This window comes from Tupaia chinensis, unplaced genomic scaffold, assembly GCF_000334495.1.
Source record: "Tupaia chinensis unplaced genomic scaffold, TupChi_1.0 Scaffold145519_1, whole genome shotgun sequence".
NCBI classification, from domain to species: Eukaryota; Metazoa; Chordata; class Mammalia; order Scandentia; family Tupaiidae; genus Tupaia; species Tupaia belangeri.
In genome coordinates this window covers 3,457,493-3,481,178 of record NW_006205376.1, presented here as the reverse complement: position 1 = coordinate 3,481,178, position 23,686 = coordinate 3,457,493, and the positions used below count along the sequence as shown (strand labels likewise).

Below are 23,686 nucleotides of genomic sequence, written 5' to 3'. Positions count from 1 at the left end.
CAGGCACAGTTTAGGGAGAGGTAGTACATACTACCAGGACTGCTTCCTTAGCAGGAGAACAGCGGTGCTATTTCAGTTCACAGAATTCTCACTAGAACATTCAGCCAATATTTATTGAGTGACTCCTTTGTGCCAGGTATGATGTGAGGGGGGAAGAACAGTGACTCACACGAGACACAGCACTGGTTTTCCTTCCAATTTAATATGGAAAAGAGTAATGACATAATCAAGGCACAGACTTCTATATGGGTAAGTCCAGCACGCAGAAGAGGGTCTGTGGCCGACCGTGAATCCCAACTTGTACTCCTTAAATAGTGGTTAGGTAGCTGTTAGGATAGCTACACTATCTGTAGTTCATGATGTAAGAATAAAGTATGACTGGTCAGTCGCCTGAATTATTTCATTTTATTTTAATTAATTAATTTATTTATTTTTAGTTCTTGCTTGAGGACATGTTCATAGATTGGGGGATGGGGGAGAGAAAGACAAAAAAAGAAAAATGAGAATTCATACCCCAAGTGGGATGACCGTGCTGCATTCTCCATTCTTCTCTTGGGATTTGGGGCAGGCACACACATATGCTCTGTGTGTTTTTCAAGCTGCCAGGTCTGGCACTTGAACCACACAGTTGACAATGTGGGATCTAGCTGCCTTAACCACTATACCAGTTAATGTGAACTTTTAACAAATAACTTGTTATCTCCTCTCTTCTTGCTCTTCTCTTTGTTGTATAAACCAACTTTCTTGGTCACCATTTCGAAGACCACACGTCTTTGAAACCAGTTTGCTCTTACAGGTGATTCATCTTATGCTCTGGTCAAATAAACCACTTTTACTCATATATTATGCCTTAGTTTATTTTTTTAGATTGATATTTAGAAATTCTTTAATTTATATCATGAGTATCATGAATACTTAGGCTAAGCTACAACCCATTAAGTATGTGAAGGCTCAGTCCGAGATGGATCAGCTGGTGTGGTATCAGAAAGGTCACAGTTTAATGGGTGTAGACTCAAACAAGTCTACAGTCTCTGAAGTTGATCAAGGTGTAAAACTTGGCTATTTTGCATTTTAATGGAGGAAATAAGTTTTTTATTGATGAAGTTGATGACTCAATAATTAGCAAGGTTAAATGTTCTAAATGGGCTCTATTTGGTGATGCTAAGTATGTTCAAGATATGATGGTTGGCTAAAATATTTTAGAGAATATATCCTGAAAACAATTATACTGCCCAAATTATGTTTATTGCCATGAAAATATACCAAGTTCATTCTGTGGAGAAGAAAATAGTTCACAAATACATAAAGTGGAAGAATTCCTTTGATATAAAATGGCATTTTATATTGGCTGATTATAAATTTTCATAAACAGATGTCTAGAGATTACTGGCTTTGTAGCACAGTGGGTAAATGCCGTGCACTGGGAGCTGGAGTCTACTTGGCTGACTGCATTTGGAATCCTGGTCCCAGGGGCTTGGGAAACACACTGGGTGCAAATGTGTTGTTCATAGATTGGGGGATGGGGGAGAGAAAGACAAAAAAAGAAAAATGAGAATTCATACCCCAAGTGGGATGACCGTGCTGCATTCTCCATTCTTCTCTTGGGATTTGGGGCAGGCACACACATATGCTCTGTGTGTTTTTCAAGCTGCCAGGTCTGGCACTTGAACCACACAGTTGACAATGTGGGATCTAGCTGCCTTAACCACTATACCAGTTAATGTGAACTTTTAACAAATAACTTGTTATCTCCTCTCTTCTTGCTCTTCTCTTTGTTGTATAAACCAACTTTCTTGGTCACCATTTCGAAGACCACACGTCTTTGAAACCAGTTTGCTCTTACAGGTGATTCATCTTATGCTCTGGTCAAATAAACCACTTTTACTCATATATTATGCCTTAGTTTATTTTTTTAGATTGATATTTAGAAATTCTTTAATTTATATCATGAGTATCATGAATACTTAGGCTAAGCTACAACCCATTAAGTATGTGAAGGCTCAGTCCGAGATGGATCAGCTGGTGTGGTATCAGAAAGGTCACAGTTTAATGGGTGTAGACTCAAACAAGTCTACAGTCTCTGAAGTTGATCAAGGTGTAAAACTTGGCTATTTTGCATTTTAATGGAGGAAATAAGTTTTTTATTGATGAAGTTGATGACTCAATAATTAGCAAGGTTAAATGTTCTAAATGGGCTCTATTTGGTGATGCTAAGTATGTTCAAGATATGATGGTTGGCTAAAATATTTTAGAGAATATATCCTGAAAACAATTATACTGCCCAAATTATGTTTATTGCCATGAAAATATACCAAGTTCATTCTGTGGAGAAGAAAATAGTTCACAAATACATAAAGTGGAAGAATTCCTTTGATATAAAATGGCATTTTATATTGGCTGATTATAAATTTTCATAAACAGATGTCTAGAGATTACTGGCTTTGTAGCACAGTGGGTAAATGCCGTGCACTGGGAGCTGGAGTCTACTTGGCTGACTGCATTTGGAATCCTGGTCCCAGGGGCTTGGGAAACACACTGGGTGCAAATGTGTGTGTTTGCTCACCCCAAATCCTGGCAGGATAGATAAATGGAGGAAAAAGGATTGCAGTGTGACTATGCCCTACTGGGGGAGGCTTTCTATCTTTTTGTCTCTCTAGAGAGTGCACATGTCCTCTGGCAATTAAAAACATAAAATCCAAAGGCCCAGAAAAGCCATTTTTATTTTTAAAAGAGGGATGTTCAGACAAAATTATATATACCTATATAACTTATATTATATGTTTATATTTTTATAGAGATATCTAGAAAAATGCTTACTTGTATTCTATGTATTTATAACCATGTATATAGGTGCATCTATATTCATATATAGATGATATTTTATATGTATATGTGTTTCCATAAGAAATGTCTTGAAAAATATAATCAATCATTAGTCCTGGTTTATGGCATGCCAAGTCATTTTAAACATTTTTATTTCTATTTTTTGTTTTGTTTGGATTTTTTTTACAATGAATGTATATTTTTATTTAAAAAATTATCTTGAAAATACCAATAACTCTCCATAGACTAATAAATGCTTTACAAATGTCACAACATTAATAAAGGAGGAGTTAAATGCAGAGGGCTAGAATATAGCAATTAATGTATCCCTTAGCCATTCCTTCATTCATTCATGAAATCTTCATTGGGTAGTGGATACTTAATCCATTCATTCATTCATTGATTAAATCTTCATTGGTAGTGGCGATTATGGAAGGGACCTGGGGTAAAACAGTGAGCAAAGTAGAGGCAGTCTCTAGTAGTCCTGTGCACAATGCTTTCCGAAGCCAGTTGCAGAGCCCTCATGGAACCTGATGATTCATACGCAAATATATGTTACCAGTGTGATTGTGTTGTGTATCTGCGGGAGGAGGTAGGAAGGTGGAAGTAAGCCCATCCCTCAGTCCCTCAAAGCTTCCACTTTGTTGACATCCGCAAATATGCAGTTTCTATACTAGAATGGTTAAGGCTAAATGATGTCAGGCTCAAAGGAGGTCCTTAAATAGGTCTCCTTTCTCAAAGGTGTGGCTCTGGAAATCTCTGAGTATTTGATCATTTATAATTTACCCTGAAAAGTAATGATTTATGGGGAACCAGCAGTTAGTGTAATGGCTATGTCGCTGGACTCCCACGTAGTCCACCGCGGTTCGTGTCCCGGACCCGGTGACTTAAAACTCACGCCAGGCGCGTGTACATGCATGCCCAAGATCCCAAGAGGAGAATGAAGGAGAAGGGATTGCGGCGTGACCATCCCCTCTGGGGGATGATTTCTCGTTTTCTGTCTCTGTGTCTCTCTCTCTGTCTGTCTGGCGAGCGCACACACCCTATAGCAAAAAACCTCTCCAAAAAATAAATAAATAAATAAAAAAGTAATGATTTATGTATGTGCTAATCTATATGCATGTGTACACACAATTTCTATACATCGTCTGTGACAAGCATTTATCAGACACATTGCATAAGTCAATATAAAAATTAGAAAAACGGGATTTCATAAAGGAGAAATTGAAAGCCATTAGTTTCAGCAGGTGGTGTGATGGTGAAGGTGCTAGACTCTCACATGACTGACTGCGGTTCATGTCCTGGATCCATTGGCTTGAAAATCACACTGGGAGTGTGTGCATGCGTTTCCAAAATCTTGAGAAGAAAAAGGATTGTGGCATGGCCACCCTCCCAGGATTGGAGGGGTAATTTCTCACCTTCCCTCTCTCTGTCTCTTTCTGGTGAGAGCATGTGCCCAATGACAAAAAACTTGAAAAAAAAAAGTTTCAGATGTGATTGTTAGCTACTTTAACCTGAACAACCTTGAGCTTGTTTGAGTGCTTGGTTCAGTTACTTTTCTTTCCCTCCCTTCTTCCTCCATCAACCTATACTGACCCAACAATCTGGAAATAAACTGCTGCCTAGATCTGACAGGCAGAGCCATCACTGCAAAAACACAGCCAGGAAACATGTATTTGCTACTAGACTATTTGGAAGAGCACAGAAATAGTCCACAAATTGCGAAGTCCTCTGTGTGTCTGTGAATATAAATACCCATGTTTATGTGCAATTCAATTCTTAAAAGAAAAAAAAAAAACAACCTTTAAGGCATTACTCTTTGGCATAGCAAGGGGAACTTTTCTTTTAGCTTTAATGAATCCACTTCCTTTATTGCAGTAACCTCTGTACAAAGCCGCAACTGCAATACTCAAAGTTAAAACATTAGAAAAGCATTTATGTGACAGTTACAGTACAGTATATCAAAATATTACATTTTAAAACTTAGTAATCATTCACCAGAGCTCAAATCTTCAAATTATTTCCATAGTTTTAAAAAATATGTAATGTCAGAAAGCATAATAAAAGAAAGGAAGCCTAAAATACAAATGAAATAATGTAACAAATAAATATCCGATTTAATTAACTGCTAATCAGCTTAACACCACCATTCTCTCTAAACTCATTGAATTCCTACCTACAGGAATAGTGAATATCTTGACTTTTGCTTTCCTCCCTAAGCCTCACTTAGGTGGCTACTGAGACAGAAAGAAAGTAAGCCCACAGGTGGCGTGATGGTTAAGGTATGGGATTCCCACATGGCCAACTGCAGTTCAAGTCCAGACCTGGCGGCTTCAAAATCAGGAGGAGAATGGAGTAGAAGAGATTCTGGTGTGTTCATGCCCCCTGGGAACTGATTTCGCACTTTCTCTCCCTTGCTATGTCTCTCTCCTGCAAGCACATGTGACATATGGCAATAACCGAAAGAAAAAAAAATGAGCTTATCAAAGATAAAAACTTTAGTTATCAAATAGAATTGTTCAGAAAAATGGTGAATTCTCTCTTCTCAAGAAAATATGACTTTTGGAAAATTTTGACTTATTTTTAGTCATTACTCAAATTCCAGACAACAATACTTATTAGATTTGAATTTTTCTTTTTAAATATTTATTTATTTTTTATTCATTTATTTTAATTTGACCAGAGAGAGAGACACAAAGAGAGAGAGGGAAAGTGAGAAAGCAAGCCACCAGGTCTGGGACTCAGACCATTGTTGGCCATGTGAGATCATCCAGTGCCTTAATCACCACACCACCTGCTGATCCCCCTGTATTTTTCTCTTAAGAGAGAGAGATTAATTAAAAGAGTTAAATTAATTGCTGTCTAAGGTCACTGTAGGTCCATCTCAGATCTGTGATTAAGATGGGTTTGAGTTTGGGACCAGCAGTTTATTACATAATCTGAAGTATCAATAGGGTGGTGATAATGCTACATCGAAGGAGATGGTTGGGGTAATAAAAGGCATATCCTTCCGTCAGGTTTATGGGTAAGATAGTAAGAAGACAAACTGTGATGGCTCTTGGCCTTTCCCACATTTTTATCACATGATAAAATAAGGATTAAAAAATATGAAATTATATACTTATTATGTGTTACTCACGAATCTGGATTTATAGTACCCATGTCCAAGATCTGAGAATCAACATTTCATCATCCAAGGGCCAAGTGGTGGTGCAGTGGTAATAAAACTGGACCCACATTGGAAGGTTCTGGGTTTGGATCCTGGCACCTCCCTGGGCATGCAGAGTGCACTCACCCATGAGCCTTGATCTGGGCTGGCATGACTCGGGATAGAATGCAGCATGAAGACCATTGAGGACTCACCCTCTCTCTCAGAAGGAATGAATAAACTTTAAAAAAAATAAAACAAAGCCTATAAATAAATTAAAATTTTCACGGGGGTTAACAGATGATGTAGCAGTTATATCACTGGACTCCCACGTGATTGACTGCGGTGTGAGTCCTGGACCTAGGGGCTTGAAGCTCATACGGGGCTCATGTGTGTACATGTCCATGACCCCAGGAGGAGAATAGAGAAGAAGGGATTACAACATGGCCAATCATTCCCCCACCCCAGAGGGTGATTTCTCACCTTCTGCCTCTCTGTCTCTGTCTGTGTCTCCAGTGAGTGCATGCACCCTATAGCAAAAATCTCCCCTAAAAATAAAATTATTTTTTATTACCTTGAGCTATACAGAAAATATATAGAATAAAGGCTATAAAAATGACAGATGTTTCAAGCAGAAGAAATGAGCCCATTCATACAAAAAGGTGTGGGTTAATGTGATTTTTATGTACCTAGAGGTTGTTCACTGAGGCAGAACCAAGGAGTACTAGGATGTGATGGGGCAGAGGGAAGGCAAGAGGAATAAATAGAGGCCACGTCTAGAGCTAGTCAGGCACCAGATTGTTAAGGGCTTTGAAGGAATTACAATTTATTAAGATTATGTAGATCCATGAGAAATTATTGGAAGACTCTAAATTGGGAATGGCATATCCAGTAGTTAACTGGGTATGCTGATTTGTACTTCAACTGTTAAATTTGAAGCAGGAGAGTTAAATGTGGCAATCATCAGCATACAGATGAACTTCTCTGAGTTGGGGAAGAGAGGAACAGAATAAGATAATTACTATGGCATACTCTTCACTCACCCCAACTCCCACTGAGAAAATGGAAAGGAGAATGGGATGAGAGGAGCTTGACTCCTCCTCTCCTCTGTAAGCAAGTGGAGAGCGCTTCTTTCTCCCTTCCTCCCCAGGTTGGACTGTGGTAGAGCTGTGGAGACCTCCCTTATTTTCCAAAGCTGTTTTGACTTTTTGCTTACCAAGGTATTATCCATTTAAAAACAAGGTTGAAGGCAACAGATGGAGGTACAATGAAGCTGTAGCTCTAAGATCTGCAAGAAGAGAGGCACTCTGAAGGGAGAAATGACATTTTGGATGATACTGACAATGCTCTTTATGTCTAAGCAAGGGTTTACTGCTCAATTTGGAGAATTGAAGGTTTTTTCCTTTTTTTTTATTCCTTTTTTGAATAAATACATTGAATGAATGAATGGATGGATGAATGAGAAGGAATGCTAATAGAAAGAGTTTGCAAACTCTGAGTAAACAAGAGAGAAGAGGCCCAAGCCTTATGGAACATTGAATAAAAGATCATAGAAAAGCAAAATGATACTTCTTCATGTAAGTCCTTCACTTCTCCTTCCTAGATTTTTTCACCCTCAATTGCCTCAGTGCAAATTGAACCCATGCTTATGTTAAAATTTGATGTCTTTTTCTCCCTTCTTTATGCCATTATTTTCTCATTTGTTTTTAGGTTTTTGTCATAAGGTATGTGTGCTCACTAGAGAGACAAAGAGAGAAAATGAGATATCACCCACCACGGGGGATGGCCACAGCCCAATCCCTTTTTTTACATTCTTCTCCTGCGATTTTCAGCGTGTATGCACAAACACACACCTGGCCTGATTTTCAAGCTACCACATCTGGGACTCGAACCACAGTGGGCCATGTGGGAATCCAGTGCTTTAACGTGCCTCCAACCATTCTTATTTATTTATTTATTTTGAGAGGTTTTTGCTATAGGGCGCGTGCGCTCGCCAGACAGACAGAGAGAGACAGAGAGATAGAAAGTGAGAAATCACCCCCCAGGGGGGATGGCCACGCCGCAATCCCTTCTCCTCCATTCTCCTCTCGGGATCTTGGGCACGCATGCACACGCGCCCAGTGTGAGTTTTAAGCCACCAGGTCCAGGACTCGAACCGTGGTCAACTACGTGGGAGTCCAGCAACATAGCCATTATGCTAACTGCTGGTCCCTCCAATCATTCTTTTTTATGAAACCATTGGAAAAGTCCAGCATAGACAAAAAGATGTTTTGGTTACAGCTCAAGAACAATCAGAACTTCCTGGAAAAGAAGACTGGTAGTTTGGATGAGGATATTTTTGTATCCCAGATATCTAGTACACAGTACATGTCTGTTGCTATGACTTGACCTAAACAATTTGGTTAGGTACAACCGCTCAGTAAATAATGGTAGCTACCAATATTTAAAGGTGATCACCTCCCAATCGTCCTATCAAGGTAAAACTAGTTTTAGACCAAGTCGTCGGGCATACATCTATTAAACATTTATTAACAAGCAAGCACAAAATAATTCATACAATCCATCTGTACGTTTAATGAATTCCTTACTCTTTTTGTGTTGTTTTAACAAGACATGGTATGAAATCTTTACTCAAAGTAAATGTGGCAATATTTTAAAGGTAGAAGTCAGTTAGATTTATTATCCACATCAGGTAAACAGAATCCTGTGAGTAGTAAGACCCAGCTCTGTTACAGAATCAATCTTTGAGAGTCTTCAAAACAAAACAAAGCAAAACAAAACAAAAACACTGGAGGGCTTACTAGAATCTCACATTTGAGGGCTGAAATAGATGTAACTTATTTTAGTCAATTGGTATATTTTAAATTTTATCACTGATAATTCTATTTTGAAAATAGCCCACAGATTTTCACCAGAATTTTTCCAGCATGTATTATGCTATTGGTTGATCAGCAAAGTCATGTGTTTCTATACAAAAATGCATCATGACTGTTTCAACAACCCAATAATTAACTAAGTCTTTGTATTGATCAGAGATAATAACAGAAAGGCTTTTTTAGAAACCTCTGGATTATGGATGTTTCTGACTGACTAATAGTTGATCAGAGTTGGAAGATAACTCCTGATTAAGGTAGCGAACTGCTAGAGTGTTACTTTACTACACAAAGACTATCTTATCATCTGTGTTGAAGTATTTTAAATCATAGAACTCATAACACCTGCCGTGGTTAATATTCTAGCCTACTTGCTAATAGGAACTTCACTTAGTTTCTTCCCACAGTCTTTGTCAACTGGGCAGCCTGCATCATAAATCAGCATGAAAAGTGATATGTTACCAGTGCCCTTTAAAACAATGAGAACACTTAACATTAAACCATACCAAAATGGGCATGTCGCTTTGCATTCACACTGATTAGCTCATTCATATTCTACAGGAGTAAAGCTTCAGTTTGCAAAGTGGTCCAAAATTCAATATGTCAAAGCACAGCATATATTTAATTACATAATTTGATTAACAGTGCTTTAGAGAGCATACTTGACATTTACTTAGGAAATTTGATTCCTTCGGGAGTTGTTCACTGCTAGGAGATAAATATAAATGTATATTAACATTGTCTTCCAAAACCAAAATTGCCTTTCCATCAATAAACCAATCATGTCAGTTTTGGTCAGTTTTAAAAACTGAGAATTGATGGGTGTTTTTGTGTTGTTATTCAACAAAGCCAGGTAAATGACAGGATGCCCATTGCACTATTGCAAGGAGAAATGACATCTTTTAGTGAGGACAACATTGCAACCAAATGCTTAAGAAATTCTCATGGATATCTATATTTAAAAGACTGCCTTTAAAAGTACGATTTGCTTAGACTATCTACCAAATTTATTTATTTTTGATAAGATGAGTAATATGCTTTATGTTATTACATTGGTAGCAAATTGTACTGGAATGTGAGTTCAACTTGAACACTACAAAAAGTATTTTTCTGCTTACTCGAGTTTATTATTGAAGTACAGGGGCTCCCATCTTTCTCCATGCAAGAGTTCTGCTGTGTAACTTAATAGACTGTAATTTAATTTTCAAATATTCCTCCAACTGTCCTCTCTTTATCATTGATAGGGAAGGGACAAATAGTCAGTAGGCGAGACCTACTAAGCAATTTGCTGTGAGGCTGGAGGGAGGCAAAGGCTAGAAGGATGGTTACCAGGTAAAATGCAGGATTCTCAGCTAAATTTGTATTTCAGGTATAATTTTTTTTTAGTATGAGAGAATGTGTGTGTATATACATATTATGTGTATATATGTATGTAATATGCATATATGTGTATAAGTGTGTATAAAATATGTAAGTAAGCATAGTATATAAGTGTGCATGGTATAGACTTACACTAAAAAATGATTTATTTCTTAAAATTCAAATTTAACTGGATGTCCTATATTTTTGTTTGCAAAATCTGACAACTTTAGATAGGGAATATGGGATGCCTACTATTTTAATTTCTATCTTTATCTGCATTGAAATTATTTCCTTTACTCATGATATAACATGCATGTACTCATGTGAAAGTGAAAGAGGAGCACCTTTCATAAGGTCTGGTCACATCCTGAGCCTCTTCTACTTCTCCCAACCACCAGATCTTGGGCACTCGTGTGTGTGCCTAGCATATTTCAGGCCAGACAGGCCAGGGATTCAAACAGTGCTTACTCTGTGCAGTGTAGAATCCAGCTTCTCTTGAGTGATGCATTATTACTGTCACAGAACCAGTCTTTCAGTGCACCTTGAATATCGTTTAAAAAACAAAAGTGATCTTAAATGACAGCTTCTTCAGGAAATAAATCTAAACTGAGATTTAAACTTTTTTTTTTTTTTTTAGGTTTGTCTCATAGGTTGGATATTCTCACCAGAAATAGAGGAAGTATGAGAAATCACCACCCCAGGGAGGATGGCCATGCCACAATGCCTTCTCCATTCTCCTTCTGGGGTTTTGGGTGGGCATGCATGCATGCACATATGCCCAGTGTGATTTTCAAGCTGCCAGGTCTGGGACTAGAAGTGTGTGGGAGTCTACTGCCTTAACCACCACTGTAGTGTATCCTAAACATTTCATTTTTAAACTCCCTGGAACTTTGTGAATTTTTCTTTCTCATTTGTAAATCAAAGTGATGAGAAAGGCAGACTTAGATCGTTTGGAAATGAGTAACTGTGGGCAATTAGAGGGGAAATTATATGGACATTAATGGTGGATCATTAGTTATTGGCAGTTTGTAGACTGACACACAACACACCTTGAACTCTGGGAGGCTCTCCATAAATAACTAAATGGCCAGATTTAGAATTAGATAGACGTGAGTTCTAGTTACAAAACCTATGATAAGACTTTGGGCATTATTATCTTCCCTAATACAGTAAACTGAATAAAATAGCGGTAATCCTGTTTTGAGGATTAAATTAAATAATAATTGTAACATTCTTGGCATGATATTTGACACATGGGAAGTACTACAAAGTTGTAGTTTTGGAGCCAGCAGGTAGAGTTGTGATTAAGGCACTGGATTTCTACATGGTGAACCGTGGTTTGAATCCTACATCCAGCAGCTTGAAAATCATGCCAGGCATGTGTGTGTGCACCCCAGATCCTGAGAAAATGGAGGAGAAAGGGTTATGGTATGACCATCCCCCACCTAGGAGGGTGATTCCTCACTTTCCTTCTCTCTGTCTCTTCCTATCTATCTCTGGTGAGCACATACACACCCTACATCAAAACCAATCATCCAAAAAAAAAAAAAAAAACATAATTGTAGTTTTTTTCTTTTATGACCTTTTAAGTCAGGTGATTTTTTTTTTACACTAAATTGGATATTAATCAAGAACACTTTTTAAAGAAGATCATTTCAGAGAAAATACCTATTAACTATATAGAGTAAGAAACAGAAATAAGGGAAGCTATTTTCTCTAAAGAAAGGGAATATATGAGCAAGTTTGCTGATTATATTTTTCTTCCCTGTTAACATTTTCTTTCTTTTATTGATAGAACCCTGGAAATTTTCACTTAATCCTCCCCTTGCCTTTCTTTAAGGATAATTTATTACGTTTTCTTTACAATTTATCTGTTCCATTCTTAAGGGAGAGGCAGAGAGACAGGGATCCCTAATAGGGTTCTCATGCTGCAATAGACCCCTGTCTTAGTCTCAGCTGGTTGAATCATAGTCATGTGCACATGCCTCATGTGCTAAGACAGTATCGGGTTGTGAACCCAGGACCTTTCCCATATGGGTCCACTTGCATTACTGTGTGCTACCACCTGGCCCCTTAAACTCCTTTTAAAAAACATATTAGTGCCCACCATTTGTCCTGGCTCCTGCACAGCAGAAGCAAGTGTGTGACAGACCACCTTGGAGGCCCACTATCTCCTGTTTATTACAGACTATAGTTTACTGAAGCGCAGCGCACATTGTGCTTGCCACGACCCATACTTTCTTTTTCATTTGAAACCCTGCAGCTCAGCCCCAGGTGCATCTGCTCCTTAGAATCTAGGAGGCATCTGGAATACCCAGTTGCAGCAACAAAAGTGCAGGTTACAGGAGAACATCAGGGAGGTGGACTACAAAGAAATCATGGATCACATCCTCCCACACACCTCTAAATGCTCAAATTTAACTCTAAGAAATTAGGAAGAAATATATAATTCATCAGATAACCAGAAACCATTGCAGAGGCACAAGAAATATAAGAAACAAAGAAAATATCTCTCCCTCGAGGGAAAATAACCTCCATCATCTTCATTCCCATAGCAGATAAAGACATGACAAAAAAGGAAAATGACAGACCAATATCTCTGATAAATATAGATGCAAAAATCCTCAACAAGATACTAGCAAATCATATCCTACAACATATATAAAAAAAATTATTCATCACGACCAGGTAGGCTTTACTCCAGGGATGCAAGGGTGGTTCAATACACACAAAGCCATAAACGAAGTACACATTAACAGAAAGAAAGATAAAAATTATATGATCATTTCAATTGATGCAGAAAATCATTTGACAAAATATAACATCCCTTCATGATGAAGACTTATAGCAAATTGGCACAGAAGGATAATTTCTCAACACAATAAAAACCATAAATGAAAGACCTATAGCTAACATACTGAATGGGGAAAAGCTGAATGTTTTCCCACTAAAAACTGGTACAAGACAAGGTTGCCCAGTTTCTCCACAATGTAGTTAAAAAATAGTACTGGAAGTCCTCACCAACACAATCAGAAAAGAGAATAAAATAAAAATCATTCAAATAGGAAAAGAAGAGGTGAAGCTATCTCTATTTGCAGATAACATGATGGTATACATAGAGGACCTAAAGGTATTCATGAAAAAACTTCTCAAGATAATAAATGAATACAGCAAAGTGGCAGAGTAAAATATCAACATATAGAAATCTATAGCATTTCTACATAAGAAAACCAAGCTCCCTCAGGTAGAACCATAGACACAGAAAGTATAAGATACTTAGGGATATGTCTAACCAAGGAAGTCAAAGATCTTTACAAGGAAGACTATGAAAAGATTTTAAAAGATATTGAAAAAGACACCAAAGATGGAAGGACATCCCAAGTTCCTGGATTGGAAGAATTAACATGATCAAAATGGCAATTCTACAAAAAATAATCTACATATTTAATGCAATACCAATCAAATTAGTAGAGACATTTTTCACAGATTTTGAAAAGACAATCATAGAATTTTTCTAGAATCATAAAAGATTTTGTATTGCTAAAGCAATTCTGTGCAAGAAGAGTGGAGTGGGCAGCATCTTACTCCCTGACCCCAAAATTTAAAGCTGTAATAATCAGAACAGTGTGGTATTAGTACAAAAACAGACCAATGGAACAGAATAGGGACTCCAGAAATAAGCCCCAAAACATACAGCCAACTGATTTTTGACAAAGGATATCAGTCAATCCAGTGGGAAAAGGAAAACCTCTTTAGCAAATGGTGCTGGAGAAAGCTTGGTATCCACCTGCAGAAAGATGAAACTGAACCCCCACCTCTCACTATTAACAATAGTCAACTCAAAATGAATAAAAGATCTAAACCTAAGACCTCAAACTATCAAACTATTGGTGGAAAACACTTGGAAAACTCTGGGAAACATTGGGGTAGGCAAAGACTTCTTAAGTAAGACCCCCCCAAAGTACAGGCAGTAATCCCAAAAATAGACAAGAGGGATTACATCATATTAAGTTTCTGCACAGTGAAAGACACAGTAATCAGTGTAAATTGACAACCCTTGGACTGAGAGAATATTTTTGTAAATTATGCATCAGATAAGGGACTGATAACCAGAATACACAGGAAACTCAAGCGGCTTACCTGATAAAAACATGATTAACCCAATTAAAATATGAGAAAATGAACTGAACAAAAAGCTCTAAGGAAGACACATATGACTAGTCAAAAAGCAGGTGAAAAGACGCTCAACATCCATCATCATAAGGGAGATGCCATTTAAAACCACAATGAGATACCGCCTAACTCCTGTCAGAATGGTAGATTAAAAATACAAAAAAATGTGTTGGCAGCATTGTAGTGAAAGGGGAACTCTTCTAAACTGTTGGTAGGAATGTAAATTGATCTGGCCACTGTGGAAAACAATATGGAGTTTCCTCAAAGACCTACAAATAGAACTACCATGTTATCCAGCAATTCCGCTACTCCTGAGTATCTACCCAAAGGACAGGAGAATGCTCCGTTGGAAAAGTGCTTACACATCAGTGTTTATTGCAGCATTTTTCATGATTGCAAAGACATGGAACCAACCTAAATGTCCATAAACAGATGAATGGATTGAAAAAGTGTGGTACATATACTCTATGGTATACTATTCAACCATAAAAACAAGACCCTGGCATTTGATAGAAAGTTCATGATTATGAAAGAATATGAAAGTGAAGTAAGCCAGGTTATGAAACAGAGACATTGTATGTTTCCACTTACATATACTGAATGTCCACACTTTATGGTTGAGACTGAAAGACTGGAAGACATAAATGCACTGAAAATAGTTAGGGATGCTGGAGACAGTGTGGAAGGAGGGCAGGAGAGGGAGAGATTGTAGAGAAGGAAATCAGGGAGAAAAAATAGACAAGACATTTGTGGGTCACAGAAATGATTTATTACCTATTGAAGATAACGTGTATAGTGTTCTCAACTGGACTGGTCTAAGGTGTATTTCATGTTGGGTAATCATCTTTACAAGCTAGATGATGTATAGTGATTGAATATAAAAAAATAAAAAATTAAAACATATTACTAAATGTCACTAATAATTATTCATTTACCATTTGACTAAAATCTGAATTTATGTCATCAGTAATAATGGTAAATCTAGAGGGCTTTGGTGTTTCAATGTAGAAATATCACATCCTGAAGTATTCAGAAATGTGTGAGGATTTTATTTTATTATTATTATAATAGACACTTTATAGTTCGATATATATTATATAGTGTAAATATATATTATAATAGGACTCTTTAAATATTCAGTTTTTATTTTAAAAGTATTGCTTTGGACACATTATCAAAATTATCAAGATATTTTGTAATATGCTAAGATAGGTAAGTGTAACATAGGAAAACGTGATAAAATTGGTATGCTATACCTAGGCTTTTCCCTTAAGTAAATCAGTGTATATAATCTGGTGAGGCAAAGTCTCAGAATCTCAGAGGATGAAACTGCTATCCCCAAATTAGTGTCCTTTGGGTACTGTTTGGATTTCACTTGCCCACGTTGACTAAAACATCCTTCCAGTTTTTGGGGTGAGATCATTCAATTCGTATATCTTCCTTTTGTGGAATGAAGAAGCTCAGTGGCTCAGAAGAAACCAAGTTCTCTTCAACTCTGTATTTGAATTGTTCAGGGATTTTTGTCAGTTAATGGACAAGGTTTAGGGTAATATTTTCATTTATTAGGAAACTACACTTATTCATGTCCTAGGTGCTGAGAATATATGGATGAAATATTACCCAAACAATTAGTGGTTAACAGGGAGATGGACCCCCAGTGTGTATGATGTGGTTGGAAATAATGCATATGTAGAAGGGGAGGGAAGATAAAGTAGAAGGCAGGGGAAGTCCTCTGAGATCAGGCTTGGAAGTGAGAATAGCCATGTGCCCCAAGGACTTTGCCACAGTAGCCACCTTCAGAAGTAAAAGAAATGGAGCAGGTTAAGTGATCTCCCTAGAAGATGATCCATTTAGGAGATCATAAAAAGAGAGCCAATGGGTGAAATCATCTTAGACCAAGAGTATTAGAATTTTTGGACTCAATTTAAAATAAGTCTTATTTTTTTACTTTTTATTTTTTTAGAGTTGATTAAAAACAGCAATAGAGGGACCAAGAGGTTGGGCTCCCACATAATTGACCATGGTTTGCATCTCAGACCTGAAGACTTAAAACTCACGCTGGTGCATGTACATGCATGCCCGAAATCCTGAGAGTAGAATGGAGGAGAAGGGATTGTGGCATGGCTATCCCCTCTGGGGGGATGGTTTTTGCTTTCTGTCTCTCTGTCTCTCTGGCGAGTGCACGTGGCCTATAGCAAAAATATCTCTTAAAACCAAAACCAAAAAACCACAATAATTTTTTTTTTTGGAGAGGTTTTTTTTTTTTTTTTTTTTTTTTTTGCTATAGGGCGTCGTGTGCACTCGCCAGACAGAGAGAGACAGAGAGACAGAAAGCGAGAAATCACCCCCCAGGGGAGATGGCCACGCCACAATCCCTCCTCTGTTCTCCTCTTGGGAGCTTGGGCACGCACACACACGCGTCCGGCGTGAGTTTTAAGCCACCAGGTCTGGGATGTGAACTGCAGTGGACTACATGGGAGTCCAGTGACATAGCCATTACGCCAACTGCTGGTCCCAGCAATAATGTTTTATTTGCATTAAATATCTATCAGGCACTGTACTTAAGCATTACATACAGTATCTCATTTAATCCTCATTGCAACTCCTTAAAGTATAATTGTAGGTGAAGAAATTGAGGTTCAGAGTAAGAACAGAGTTAAGGTAGAAACCCAAGTTAGCCCAGCTCCTTTGACTGTAGTCCAATTTGATCGTTTTTATACACTATTTCTCTTTAATTTAAGGGATGGCTGCTTGGTGGTATTCTCTTAACCCTAAGAAGGGAGAGTAAACTGAAGAAATCAACAGAAGTTCTTAAAACTGAATGATCAGTTTTGCCTTCTGTGCTATTTTACCCACACATAAAGAAAATAGATGCACTCAGCCACTTACTCAAAGCAGGCACATAAATGATGTGTTCATATTCCCTGTCTTAATGGAATTATCCAGTAGAGAGGGAGAAAAAGCAACAGTAGTCAAATATTTGCCTATTGGCATATCCCCAGAAAACATAAAATCCATTTGAAGTGCTAAAGTGGAAATAGCTGTTCATACAACTCATTTTTTAAAATGCTCTCTTGTTTCCAGGTGGTTTTCTTTTTTAAGAAAAATTTGCTATAGGGTGTGTGTGCTCATGGAAGAGAGGCAGAGAGGAGAGGGAAAGAAAGCCACACCCTCCCATACACACAACTTCCTGAGAAAATGGCCACACCACAGTCTGTCTCTTCTTGGGATTTTGGGCATACAAACATACACACCCAGAATGTTTTCCAAGTTGCCAGAACTTGGACTCAAATTGCACATTTGGTCATGTAGGATCCAGCTGTCTTAACCACCATGCTACTGGCTGGCCTCATAAAAACTTTTCAAATTAAATTATTATTGTTTTTAACTGCCAGAGAATACAGTTGTGGATGGAAGGGTAGGAGAGAGAAACCACTCCCCTCTACACTGCTTCCCCTCCCCCTAATTGGGCCATGATCATGCCACAATCCTTTGTATAGGCAGGCACACCTGCCTGGCATTTTTCAATAAACAAATCTTGGTGAATGTTTTAACTACTCATTGGTGGCTGTTAGTGACAAAGACAGAAGAGAAGAAAATAAGAGCTAGGCAAATACACAGCTAACTGACTGCCAAGACCCAGAAATGAGGATCCTTTTACTATCATCTATCTCTATCTATCTCTATCTATCTATCTATCATCTATCTATCTATCTATCTATCTATCTATCTATCTATCTATCTATCATCTATTATTCAAACTGCATTGTTAGTCCACCTATAAAAATTCCATTATTTGGGAGACATTTTTAGACTAGTTATCAGTATTTCCACCAGAGGGCAATAATGTCCTCTACTACAATACAGCTTCAGTCATGGTGAATATTTGTCAGTTGGATGAACAGTAGGGGAGTGAGTTACCCAGTGTGCTTAGACAGCACAGATTTCATACCAAAGCCTAGCAGGAGATACAGCAATGACATAGCTGCAAAGGCTTTTACATCGAAGGTACAAACAGAATCATATGATTGCCGAAGATTACTAAGTTGGGATGGTATTCTAAACCCTGCATATAGTTACTCCTGGAAGATGCCATCAACTTGTATGTTGGCAAGATCTTTTTATCCCATGAAACCAGAGGAAGATCATCTTTCAAACTAGGAAAAGTAGTAGAGATATGGCATTTCTTCTGAGGAGCTCAGGTATCTGAATCACTTTTTCTTATATCATGGAGTAGGTCTCTTGTCTCTGATTACTTTCTCATTCCACTGTGGCAGATTGCAATAACTGGAAAGACACTAAAATGAAATGTGAAGTGCAAAATCTGCATGAGAGATTAAGACCAATGAGTGGAAGGGAGAAAAAGCAAAAGTGGGCACAAAGTTGAACTTTGATGCAGACCTGGCAAAGCTTTATCCAACCTGGTCAGGAACTCTGCAAGACCTACCCCTCAGAGCTCTGTGGAGTCTGAACTCTGAACTGACTAGGTCTTAACCTCCTGTCTCAGTCTTGGACATGAACTGCTCTCTGAAGGGCTGAGGAAGACCCTGAAGGAGCTGTGAGGGAGAGATTGCATACCCCAAATGGACTTTTTCCTACTGAAGACAGATAAATTCAATGTCTAAATGTCAGATAAAGTTGGTAAAGGGGCTCCTTCCTTGTCATGCCAAAAGACTCCTTCTTTAGTAAAGCTATACTGCATGTTTTTGAGAAGGTGGTTCTGCCCCATGGTCACAACGGATTTCCTTTTCCACAAAGTCATGTAGCTGAAAGACAGAAGCTACCCAGGCCAACCTACTCATTTTACATATGTGGAATGTGATGACTATATGAGTTAAGTCACTTCCTAACATTACATAAGAAAGTTTGTAGCATAACCAGAATATAGATTTCATTCATGTATATATGTATATTCTAGCACACCCTAATTCGCCCACATGCACCAATCTGACCACACACTCTTTTTTTTTTTTTGAGGTTTTTTTTTTTTTTGCTATAGGGCGTGTGTGCTTGCTAGACAGGCAGAGAGAGACAGAGAGATAGAAAGCGCGCAATCACCCCCCAGGGCCACACCGCAATCCCTTCTCCTCCATTCTCCTCTTGGGATCTTGGGCACGCACACACATGTGCCCAGCATGAGTTTTAAGCCACCGGGTCTGGGACTCGAACCGTGGTCGACTAGGTGGGAGTCCAGCGACATAGCCATTATGCTAACAGCTGGTCCCTGACCACACACTCTTGTAAGGCACTAAAAAAAAAAAAATTATTATTTTTTATTACCATTATTATTATTTAATTTGACCTGAGAGAGAGAGAGAGACAGGGAAAGGGAGAAAGCAAGCTACCAGGTCTGGTACCCAAACCACGGTTGATCACGTGGGAATCTAGCACCTTAACATCACATCGACCTGCTGGCCCATAAGGCACTTTTTGTAATCAGCAACATAAAGAGGATATTAACATCTGTAGAATAAGTGATAGTGTTATTGAGCATATAAATTTCTTATTTAAAATATTAGTAACATGTAATAGACCATCATAATATAGTAATCTGGCTTCAACCTTTTTTCATCTGATTTCCCTCACTAACCTCTCTTTCGTCTCATAATTGGCCACTCTCTAGTCAGTTGATGACTTAATCGGGAAATCTACCCTGTCCCCTGTTTTCTAGCTGTTGACATCCTTCCTTTCAGGCCAAGTTCAAATGCTATCTTCATTCTGTTTGGTTGAATTTCGTTTATCTGGCAAAAGAGAAGTCTCAGGTAATATGGGTTTTCTCTTGAATGGAAGCCACCTGAGAGCAGGTTTAACAGAACTTTTCATGCATGTCTTTAATGTGGGAGATAATGAGAGAAAAAGGGAGCAAGAGAGGGGAGGAAGGTGAGAAGGTAGGTACGGAAGGAAGATTTGAATTGTGCCTCAAGCTGTCTTGATTATAGGGATAAAGTCTTACTTACAGTAATAGGTTATTATGTTATGCACTTAATAATAATTATTATTATACACTTAATAATAGCACTGTTGTCCCTCATAGAGAGAGAACTGAAGACAGGATAAGTTAAATTGTTTGAGCAACGTTAAATGGCACTTATCTCCTCCCATAATTGTCTTCCTTCTTTTTATTTCCTCCCTTCTTTCTTCTTTGCTTTCTTTTTCTTTTCCTACTATTGATTCATTCGATTGTTTAACACATACTCATTTCCTGTAATGTGTTAAACATGCCAATGTATTTGTATCTCATACTGGTCCGTGATGTGTGAGTGAGAAAGAATCTTCTATGTCTTAAGCCATGAAGATTTGGTAGTTAGTTGTATAGCAGTCCAGTCCCAGCTAATATGGAAGCATTAATCAAAAGTCTGTTCTGTGACTTAATACATTGAAAAAATTAATATATGGAACGGGTTTCCATCTAATATGACAAACACATTTGGAATGGTGTGACTATGGTGATGAGACTGTATGACAGTTCATTGCAGCCCTCACAGTTCTAGTACATTATATGTTTATGTGGAGATTAATTATTATAAAATCCTACTTATATTACCTTCATAAATTTGGATTTATTATTTCTAATACTTTTTCTATTTTTCTTCATTATTTTAGTGTATAGTATCCTATTTGGTCTTCCTGAAAGATTTCTTTCTTTTTTTTTGGCTATAGGGCATATGCACTTGTTAGAGAGAGAGAGGGAGAGCATGAGAGAGTAAGAGAGTGAGAGAGAGCATGCAAGCAAGAAAGTACTCTCTGAGGGTGATGACCACACTGCAGTTCCTTATCTTCTATTCTCTTCTGGAATTACACACACACACATCTATACCTACACCTGGTGTGTTTCAAGCCTCCAGTTCTGAGACTCAAAGCATGCAAGTGAACCATGTAGGACCCTGCTGCCCCAATCACCAGTTAGCCCCCTTGTCACCAGCTAGCCCCTTAGAAAGTTTTTTTTAATCTTTATGATTTTCAGTTTTATCCTTCTTTATATCTTTAAAACTTTGAATAAGTAAATGTTCAATAATGCATACATTTTTTTTCCAGAGGTTTTTGCTATAGGGTGTGTACGCTTGCCAGAAAGACAGAGAGAGACAGAGAGATAGAAAGCAAGAAATCACCACCCAGGGAGGATGGCCATGCTGCAATCCCTTCTCCTCCATTCTCCTCTCAGGATCTTGGGCACGCACGCACACGCGCCCAGTGTGAGTTTAAGCCATTGGGTCAGGGACTCAAACCGCGCGTGACTACGTGGGAGTCCAGTGACATAGCCATTATGCCAGCTGCTGGTCCCAATAATGCATACACTTTTTGACTGAGTACATTAACACTCTGAAACTCACATTTTAAATAAGCTCTTTAATGCAGTGTATTAAGTTCAAAATTAGTGATGCATGTTTAACATTATATGCTTAGCATGTTCCAAAGTTGATATAACAGTATTAAGCCAATGTTTGGATTTTAATTGGTTCTTCAGAAGTCTTGTGAGATTATTGTATAAAGAAGAAATTAAAAAAAAAAAACAGCAAGAATAGCTGGCCCCATAGTATAGTTGTTAAGTACTATATGCTGGAAGCTGGATCCCACATGGCTGACTATGGTTTGAATCCTGGCCCTGGTGGTTTGAAAACAATGCTGGTATTTTTGCATGTGTTCTCAAAATCCTAATGGAATGAAGAAAAAAGGATTATGGCATGACCATGCTCCACTGAGAGGTGCATTCTCTGGTGAGCTCACATGTCCTTTGGCAAGTTAATAAAAATTAAAAATACTTTAAAATCTTAAAGTTACTTATTTTCTATTTTTTTTTCATAGATTTTATTGTCCTGTGTAGATGGTACATGTAAATTTTATTTTCTTGCTAAAGGCACATATGCTCCCCCAACACCCCCCTAGAGAGAGACAGAATGAAAGAAGAAAATTGATAAAGCATCCCTTCCCCTGTGAGGTTAGCTATGCACAGTCCCTTCTCCCATTTTTCTTTGGAGATTTGGGGAACACCCCACTCCCCCCAGTATGTTTTTTAAGTCATCGGGTCTGGGACTTGAATTTAAACTGTGTAGTTGGCTATGTGGGATCCAGCCACCTTAACCACCTCATCATCGGTTGGTTCTTACTTTTTATTCTTAATATGACAAGAAAATAAGGATTTACAGATTTCATGGAAGAACAATTGTCAGAGGAGAATGTTTCCAGACTAAACTCAACTGACTTAGTTTATTTACTTCAGTTTTTGAGTAAACTTGTATTGAGGTCCACTGTTCTGCACTAGGCCTTAGGGAATTCATAGATCTCTTTTGTCAGAGGTAGATTTACAAAGAAGCAATTAAAATGCAATAATAAATGTCTCTATTAGAGCAAGCAAAGTTGCCTTGTACAAATAGCAGACATTTGACTCTTTCTGGGAAAACAGATACTTAAACAGGATGGACTGATAACGGGGAGACTAATAGGACAAGGGCATCCAATATGGTAAAGAGATGTGTGAAGCTCCAGGAAAAGGAGGAAAGCATTGAGTGTTGAAAAACTACAAAATTCAGCGTGCTTTGAATATAATGTGAGAAGTTGGGAAGGGTGCTGGGTGGGAAGGGTGAAGACAAGAAAGGCTTTGTAGGTGATGCTGCTGAGATGGAACCTTGTCTTTATAAAATGCAATGTTATTGTGTGATTTCAAGTTAGGAAGTCATGGTATTTTAAATTTCTTAGTCAGGAGTATACAATATGGAGGAAGGTGCCAAGGATGAGGGTCAAGGGATAGATATGGAGTCTAATGACATGTTTTATATTAAAAATGAAGATCTGACCAGGCAAGGGCCAGAGGACAAGGTGGGAGGGGTGGAAAGAGGATGCATTTAGAAGATAGAATCAATTGGATTTGTACTTTCTTAGATATAACCAATGATGAAGAAAAAGGAGTCTGAGATGAATGTCAGGATTTTGATTTCAGGAACTCCATTCTAATTTTTAATTCTTTTTTTTTTTTTGGAGAGGTTTTCGCTATAGGGCGCATGCGCTTGCCAGACAGATAGAGAGAGACATAGAGACAGAAATCGAGAAATCACCCCCCAGGGAGGATGGTCACGCTGCAATCCCTTCTCCTCCATTCTCCTCTTGGGATCATAGGCATGCATGCACACGCGCCCAACGTGAGTTTTAAGTCATCGGATCTGGGATGCAAACTGTGGTCGACTATGTAGGAGTCCAGCAACATAGTCATTACGCTAACTGCTAGTTCCCTAATTTTTAATTCTTGACAATAAGAAATGCAAGGTGTTATGGGCTCAGTTTTTTTTTTTTTTTTTTTTTTTTTTTTTTTTGG

At 38.1% G+C, this 23,686-nt stretch overlaps 1 long non-coding RNA gene across 1 annotated transcript in view; it reads right to left on the bottom strand.

Annotated features, from left to right (window-relative positions):
- Positions 1-11,686: 11,686 nt before the first annotated feature.
- LOC106733854 (uncharacterized) overlaps positions 11,687-23,686 on the bottom strand; it is a 14,200-nt gene continuing 2,200 nt past the window's right edge. Inside the window, exons 2-3 of the long non-coding RNA XR_001369712.1 lie at positions 19,788-19,790; positions 11,687-11,696 (exon numbers count right to left, since the gene is read on the bottom strand). This is a non-coding gene — a long non-coding RNA (uncharacterized LOC106733854). The remainder of the gene's footprint in view (positions 11,697-19,787; positions 19,791-23,686) is intronic.